The sequence below is a fragment of the Zootoca vivipara genome, chromosome 5 (assembly GCF_965207765.1).
Source record: "Zootoca vivipara chromosome 5, rZooViv2.hap1.1, whole genome shotgun sequence".
In the NCBI taxonomy this organism is placed as follows: domain Eukaryota; kingdom Metazoa; phylum Chordata; class Lepidosauria; order Squamata; family Lacertidae; genus Zootoca; species Zootoca vivipara.
The window spans coordinates 35,092,115-35,101,295 of NC_142588.1; positions in this window are offsets into that span (position 1 = coordinate 35,092,115).

Genomic DNA, 9,181 nt, shown 5'->3' on the forward strand with positions numbered 1-9,181 from the left:
GTTGTGTATACTGTTTATGGCAATTGGTTGATATCAAAACCCCACTCAAAAGGAATTTGCAAAATCTATGATTAAAAAAAGGGAAAAAATGTATTGTGAAAATAACAGGGCTGTGCTGAATGTTTTCCGGTTAACATTTGTGGGATGGACACTGTACTTTTTTTAAATCAAGAGTCACAAAAGGTCGCTGAAAACCTTGGGTAGTATCCAATGCAGCTGTTCAGCTGGTGGTTTGCTATCCTTTTCTTTTCCCTGTCTCCCCAAGAGCATCCTCAGGATCTGCTGAAGAAGGCTGGGGGACCCCAGAGATTCTTGTGAAGAGGGATTGATGGTTAAATCACTCTAGGATTTCCTTCTGGGGGGAAACAGGGGTCTCCTAACAACTCTCGGCACCCGTAACAAACTACAGTTCCTAGGGTACTTTGGGAGAAGCCCTGATTGTTTAAAGTGGCAGCTTAAATGTTAGGAGGCCTAGACCAGTGTTTCCCAACCTTGTGCCTCCAGATGTTTTGGGACTACAACTCCCATCATCCCTAGCTAGCAAGACCAGTGGTCAGGAATGATGGGAGTTGTAGTCCCAAAACATCTGGAGGCACAAGGTTGGGAAACACTGGCCTAGACATCTATAGGATGTTTCAGCCAACAATGCTGCAACACTCTGAAGTTGTAGCTGGAAACCATCGGCGCTTGCCCAATGGCAATATCGATTCAGCAGGAAAATACTTGCTAAGCATGAAATGAGCTTTCAACTTAAGACTTTATTTAAAGATGATATGTAGCTCTTGGTTATAAGCCGCATGGCATCTAACACAGTGTTTTGATTGATTAAACAGCACTTTAAAGCCAGGGAATTGATTGCAGTCGCTCCACGTGCTTTTGTTCTGCTTCAGCAGCTCAGGTTCAAAAAGCTGTGTCAACAGTATGCTAGGAATAATACCTTAATCTCCGCCGAGCCTTTTACAAGAGCAGTAAAAAATTTCATGTGAATCTAATAAAAGCAACATAAAAACACATTACTGCTTTATACTGACCAATATTGCCAGAACAGTTGCGGTGGCATTTCCTCCCTGACAAGCCCAATTGTTAAATTTGTTGGCTTATGTTGTGTGTAAAAATGCACTAGATGATAATCAATGAATAACTGGCCAGTGAACATTGGGAAAAATCAATGTTAAGGGATTCTTTTTATTTTTGTTTTGCAAAAACCAATAATGTTGGAACTGTGTAATGTCAATACCCATTCTCCTCTCTTTTAACTCTCTTATCTCTTTTGTTGTTGATCCTTAATGGGTCAGGGGAGGGATTTGCATTTCAGAATGATTGTATCCTGCTGTATCGAAGCGCCAGCTCTACGTTATTACCTCAGTACGGAAAGTGTAATCCTCATACCCCTTAGGGAGCTCATCCATTTGCCAGTTTAGGATACTGACAAACTTTTATTTTAAAGCACGGAGTAAGTTTGTTTCTATCGGGGACATTTTGTCACCAAAATCTATCACTCTGATACCAGCATCGGGGACAGAAGGTCTAAGACTTTTTGGCAAGGGGCCCTAGAGTTGGTGACCTTGTTCTCATGCAAGGTTAAACCATAGTTCAGTAGTGGAAGCTGTGACGGTAAAGGTAAAGGACCCCTGGATGGTTAAGTCCAGCCAAAGGCGACTATCCGGTTGCGGTGCTCATCTCGCTTTCAGGCCGAGGGACCCGCCGTTTGTCCACAGGCAGCTTTCTGGGTCATGTGGCCAGCAGGACTAAATCACTGAACTAAATCGCTTCACAGCGCAACACCACGATTGAAACCAGAGCGCACAGAAACGCTGTTTACCTTCCCGCCGCAGCAGTACCAATCTATCTACTTGCAGTGGCGTGCTTTCGAACCGCTGGATTGGCAGGAGCTGAGACAGAGCAACGGGAGCTCACTCCGTCACAGGGATTCAAACCGCCGACCTTTAGACCACAGCGCCACCTGCTCCCCATGTGAGCTGTGATGACACGGCAGTTACTCAGCTGTAGGGAGGTCAGGTGAGTACTGGCACTCACACCATGCTGTCTGCTACCACCATAGTTAAAAACTAAACTTATTTTCTGTCTTTCAGTTTTTATGTTAAAAGAAACCCTTGGTACTTGACATTAACTTTTGTATATCGTTTTTTGTTTTGTTTTTCAAGTTTCAATTTTAAAAACTTCCATTAAAAAAGCCCTGTAAAATATGGTTTAATGTGAACCAGCAGCGTGTTGGTGCATGCTGTTTAAAGATCCCTTCTTTATTCCACTCCCACTCCTGACTTTGCCATGTTGGACAGGGAGGTGGGCAGGGTAGGGGGGATAAACTAGAGGCTGGATTTACATCCTGTGTGAACCAGCGCTCATGAGTTATTTCACTCTCAAACAAATAATGAGTGGGAGCTAATATTTTTTCTTTCCTTCTCATCCACATGAAACCATAGTTAATTTTCAAGATATCTTAAAACACTTGCTAGAGATATTTTAAAAGATTTTCACCTCTAAAACTTGGCTTTGAAAAGTGAATTTGGAAATAGGGCTTTGAAATCTCCCCCATCCCCTAACCTCCTCTTCTCATTCCACAGTTAGGAAGAGCTGTTTGACTTCTTTTTCACGAAACGGAATAACCAGCCCTTGCTCCGGCTGAGTTCAGTGGGCTCCGGTTGCTATACCAGGTTGGTTTGCAGATCAAATGCCAGTTCTTGATTTGCAGGGGTTTCTTAAGAGGACCCCAAAGGTGAATTCCACCCTGTTATATATTTCAGTTTGAAATCTATTTGGTGTTCTCTTGAGAATCTCTTGATTTTTGCTCATTCCACCTGAGATGGTTGCATACTGCACCAGAAAATACTGCACAAAAGGGTCTTGTGTTGACTTGGCCTGCAGAGAGGTCTTTCCATTTGTGCGATATTGCATGGCTCGACTATGTAATAGCGCCATTGATTCAGATTACAGCAGCTCTAGCACATCTTAAATGCTTGCTCATTCCATTCATTTGGTTTTTTTCTTTGGGGGCATGAAAACTAGAGAGGGGGCATTGTCTGGGTTTGGATCCTTCAAATTGATAAACATGTCCTAGATGTGCACACAAAACACCCCCCCCAAAGCCTGTTCCACTCTCCATATCCGACAAATTACAACTAGTGCAATTGTGAAGAATGAAGGCCCTTAGCAAGTACTTTTCACGGAAATAAAATCCTTCTCTGGCAAATGCTTTGATTAGCTAAAACAATTGCTTCTCTCTTTCTCTTTCTCCTCTCTCTCACACAACAATTTAGACTGATATGAGATGATAAATGGTTGTTGTTAGATTGATTCGATAAACATTCTCTTAAAAAATACACTAGGCCTGGCTTCAGAAGGATGGATGGATGTATAAAACAAAATTCGCCAAAGTATATCTGAATAACACCAAACATCATTCTCATGTGTGTACAGGGCTGGCTTAAGACATTCAGTTATTTGAGGCAAAGATGCCCCCCCCCCACTTTCATGTATACAAACGGACCTAACAGGGACTTAAGCCTCACTTCAGCACCTAATAGAGGGGCAAGGTCCTGAAAACAATGCTTGCTCAAATGCAGAAGGTAACTACATATTTACAGAGCATATTATTGGAATGCACATCTCCTGCTGTGAAAGATATTACAGTAACCCGGGCAGTAAAGTCATAGTATGAGCTGCTCTCTATATACTGCTGAAGTTTGCTTTTTTTCAGAAAATCAGGAAGAGCCCAAGGATAAAGCAATAAAGGTTTCCCACCTTGCCTCCCAAGCTGCAGAAGCAAGTTACTAAATCCGTAATAAACTATGTAGGCTGACTTATTTATTTTAAGCTTCTTTTTTTTTTACCCTGTTGACCAAACTCCAGTGCATAATAAGCACAGCAAAAGAAATAGCACATCATTAAACCAAGTAAAATAAATAAATAAATGCATGTGGTTTTTAATAGCCTATTTAAAAGGTGGCAGCGATGGCATTTCGCCTAGCTGGCTTCTTCCTCGCAGAGCAGTTGGCTGCATCATCCTCTGAGGGAAAGAGGGGCGAGTCCTAGCTGCTGAAAGCAAGAGGCAGAGGTGGTGAACAGTTGGCCTTTCTGGTTGTCCCTGCTGCTTCCAGATACTGAAATGCTCTCCTCTATTTCAGTTGCTGGAAAGTGCAGGAGGGGAAAGAGGCGTTGCATTCATGCCCTGCCTCCGGGCTTCCCACAGGCATCTGGTTGGCCACCGTGAGAACAGGATACCATACTAGACGGGCCATTGGCCTGATCCAGCAGCGCTGTTCTTCTGTTTGTGTGGGTGGGTGGGTGGGAGGAAGAGGAAATGCCCACACTACAAAACTGGCTGAACAGCCATCTCCACATTTGTAGAGTAGATGCCAGGGGCATCTGCAGGATTCCAACCCCCCAGGAATTTAAAATAATAATAATAAGAAAACATTAAAAGTGATTTCTTAGAAAAATTGAGAACAGGAGTGCATATGCATTTTCTATAATATCTGATGTTATACAAATGTTTGAAGCTTTATTGTTTAAAACAATGAAATCTGGGAATCTGTGGAATAATAATAATAATAATAATAATAATAATAATAATAATAATAAATTTATACCCTGCCCATCTAGCTGGGTTTCCCCAGCTACTCTGGGCAGCTCCCAACAGAATGTTAAAAGCACAATAAAACATCAAACATTAAAAACTTCCCTAAATATGGCTGCCTTCAGATGTCTTCTAAAAGTCAGATAGTTGTTTATTTCCACAGGGTGGAACCTCTGCCTGGTTCCCTGTAACCTCACTGCTCGCCAGAAGGCTCTCAGAGTTGGATGATGGGGTTGGAGACGCTCCTTCAGGTATACTGGGCCGAGGCTGTTTAGGGCTTTAAATGCCAGCACCAACACTTTGAATTGTGCTCAGAAACGTACTGGGAGCCAATGGAGGTCTTTCTGTGGTCAGGGGTGACATCCATGTGTGTACTTTATTTTTTTTTTAAAAAAAGTATTATCCTCACTATACTGGAAAATGTAACTGGATGGCAGGGTGGGGGAGATCATTGCTCAAATGCTCTTATGAACTGGCCCTCAGTCCAAGGCCAGCGCAAGACAAGATGGCACCCAACTCATTCCACCCATAGAATCTGGCCAGACTGATTGTTTGAAACTTACTTTGATGTAGGAATTGCAGTAAGGAAGCATCCTCTATTGCATCTGTTTTGGAATAGAAATGATGGCTTTGTGCCCCAAAGTGGAAGCTAAGGCTTAATTTGTTCTTATTTTAAAGAAGGTGCAATAGGTCATGCGGGTTGCTGAGCAAATTAACAGCTCTTGATTGTTCTAACAGCTGGATGGGACTTTTAAATTACTTGCAAGCTGTGGGTTTTGTTGAAAATTATTTCCTGGGTGAGCAGTGTCAGTGACCGTCAAAGCATAGTTCTGACAACGAATTATGAGTTCAGCATGAAAAAAAAATGCTTCCTTTAAATTTTTTGTCATAGAGTTATTACAAATCAACTTCATGGAATGATCAAAGCTTCTAGAATTTTGAGGCAAAGTCAAACAGTAAGTTAATATCCATTTGAGTTAGGAGATATTGCCTGAGAATTAGCCATCATTGCTAAATGGAGCTTCCAGTTAGGGAGATTGCATAACTTAGTAATGCCATATGGCAAGAGCTGAACTGGTTTTGGATACTAAAATCGCTGTACTAGAAACTCCTGTTTGGTTGAAGTTGGTGGGGCAATGTCCTATTTGCCCTAATGGACTAGCATCCACTAACTACAAACCCAAGATCTACCTGTAGGTCCAGATCTACCTTCTTTTAAAATACAGCAGGCAATTTGTAACTGGGCCCTGTGCAAACCCAGTGGTTTATTATTTTTTAAACTTACTTAGCAGGGAATGTCAAACCACCTGAGAACGTCTGATACCTTTCCAACATGTGCTTAAGAGGACTGGATGTGTTTAAAGGACACATACTTTTTCTTCACCTGCTGACACATCTTTATTTGTTTGACTCCTTTCTTCTGCACGCAGTTTTGTTTTTTTCTCTCCCTCACAAACTTTAATAGGGAAGGAGCGATGTAAAAAGCGGAACCAAAGTGTTCAGTGCAGATTTCATGGGAACCAGAAGGGGGAGATCACGAGCTTGCTCTGCGTGCCTCGTCAATGCGAAAGCAATGCTTTCATTTTCTGTCACCCAGCGATTTAAAAACCAGAACAAATTTACCCACCAGGTGATAGCCGTAAATGCTTTTTATATGTTCCCGATTGGTAGTAAATTAAGTAATTAAAAATGATTCTTGATCCTATATGGAATTCAAATGCCCGCGTGTACCATATAGTGGTATTTATTCACTATTCAACTGATTCAGTATAACTGAAATTAAACTGTTGTGAAACTCTGCTAACATATTTTGTTTGAAATTATTAGATGCCCATCTTGTATCCCAGCTTTCTCCTCTATCCCAAGTTAACCTAACAATAATTATGGGTGGTATCTAAACGCATCGAGAATTTCCGTTACAAATCAGATTGAAATGCTCAGAATACTGGAGGTAGAGGAAAAAAATAGCCAAAGGTCTCTTTACAGAGCAATTGCATGTATGTTTACTTCAAAGTAAATCCTAGTGAGTACAGTGGATCTTGCATCTTGGGAAGAATGCATAGCTTGGCATCTTCAGGCCATTGGAAAATGGTTCCGGAGAAACACACAAAGATCCCCCCCTTTACGTAATAATGGCACTGAGTGAGTGAAATTAACATCTGGCAATCATAACATGGCAATCATGAAATATTTTTCTCTGGCAGGAGATAATGCCCATTTGGAATTCAGAGTTATAGCGAAGAAGAAAGTGGAACTAAAAAAACCTTCACACAAAACACATGGGAGATCAATGGGTATTACCTAGGGTAGATGGAACATATATCTCCTAGGTAATAATGTTCCTCAGCAGATGGAAGTGATCATTTAGCAATGCAATGCTCTTTAAGGGCTCAGTGCCATTGCAAATGGCCTTTAAAGCATCTGGCTCTGCCCCATGTGAATGTCATGCAAGGGGATTGGATGATATATTAGTGATTGAGTACACGCACCATATAGCTAAAGTGCATTTAAAGCACACCATCCCCAATAATCCTGTTAAGGACTTTCTTTGGTTGTGTGAGAGCATTAAGTGTATATGGTGTGTATGCTGCCATTGGCCTTAGCAAGTGATACAATTTTTACTTTCTTGTCAGCATTTGCCTTTTGGGGCTCAGATGTCCAATGCAATCTGAAATCAACAATGAGCAAATGTGATCACTCACTGAAATGATCAAATGCCAACCTGGAAAATATCTCCAGGACTTTCCTTGCAGTAACAGTAGCCAACACCGGCTCTAAAGGTAGTTTAAACCATCTTGAAGAGAGTCACAAATGAAGAGAGTAAGTAGCTAAAAACACAAAATGCGGCACTGCCAAAAATACCTGCACAGGTGTAGGAAGCAGGTGTTGTTGGACAGCAAAGTGTAGGTGCTCTTTATTGGACGGGCGCTGATTCACATAGCCTGCTTTCTCTTGCTCCAAAAGGAGTCTCTGACTGAGCTACTTCTAAGTACATGTTTACCCCTGTTTTACAAAAAGTTATCGTGATGTCTATGAACGCTTCTTTTGTCTAGACTATGCAATCATACATTCTTTCAAAGGTATGTGGCCTGTTCTGTTTCTGGCCAAATCTTCATTTTGTCAGAATTCATGAACAGGGCCGTCTTAAGTATATTTGGCGCCCTGGCGCAACGGAGCCCTCCGGCACCCCTGCCCTGCCCCGTTTCCCAGCGCGGCGGGCAGAGCTGCGCAGGCGGGCGCAGCTCCGCGGCGGGCGGGCAGGCACCCTGCGCCACCCAGCCTGGCCGTAGGGCCGTCCCTGTTCATGAGGTTCCTTTTTTGATGCTGAAGGGTATGGAGTTTTACTGTTGAAAGTGATCCTTGAGGTTCATATTTGCCAGTGATATTAACAAAGGTTTGTTTAATCTTTTCCCAACCTGCATGGCAGGTATGGGAAGCCTTTTGTCCTCAGGGTGTTGCTGAACTGCAACTCCCATCAGCCCCAGTAAGCAAGGCCTATGGCCAGGGATGATGGGAGTTGTAATTCACAAGTTCTGAAGGACCAAAAGCCCCCCATACCAGCTGTACTGTGGTTATAACCAATCTTCCTCCTTTTAATACCCTTGTTCACTGAATAATAACAGGGAACCATGACTTAGTTAATACAACCATAATCTCTGGCCGCTGTTTGTATAGTACCCCCCCTCCAAATCTTCAGCGAAACTACACCACCAGCAGTGCCAATGGACACATGTGTTAACACGTGCACGCAAACACCAATCGGAGGGCATTTAACTCTGCCAACTTGCATGCATTGCTGCTAGATAGCCACCAGATGGGCACAGAAGGATGTGAACAAAGCAAATATAATTAAGAGTGGCAGAGGATAATTTAGTGTTGCTTTAACTCATCTATGAAAGTGTGCCACAGGACAATTAATATCTGCAATGCCCTTCCTTTGCCAGAGGTGCCAGCTGACATAGTTCTGTCTCATAAAACACCTGGACGATATATAATAGATTGGTCAATTATTGCAAATCTTCCATTAGTAGGAAAGTAATTATAACGAGGACCTACACCTACCTGGCTTATAATTAAGTACATTTCATTTCTTCTTGTTCTTTTTAAAATGCTATATCAAATTAACACAAGGTGACTTAAGTGGCATGCTTATCACAGGCACGAAGCCCGATATAAACTTTTGTGTCCCTCTTTAGCCTCTTAACAATGGTGAGCAGCCCCGCTACAATATCTTCAACCCTGCAAAATACAGCAAAAGCTCAGACAACTCCCACCCTCCAGGGAATAAATGTGAGATTGCAATACAACAGGGTTGGGGAACTTGACCTCCCATTATCCTGACTCTTGGCCATGCTGACTGGGACTGGGAGGAATTGAGAGCCAACAACATCTGGTTCCTCATCCCTACAATGCAGATTGAAAAGATGATCACCTTGAACAGAGATTGGGAATTTTGGTCCTACAGATGGTGTTGAACTGTATCAGCTCCAGCAAGCATGACCAATGGCTAGTTATGATGATGGGAGTTGTAGAAACATCTGGAGGGGCCTATGTCTCCCCATTCCTGAGTTTATATATATTTAT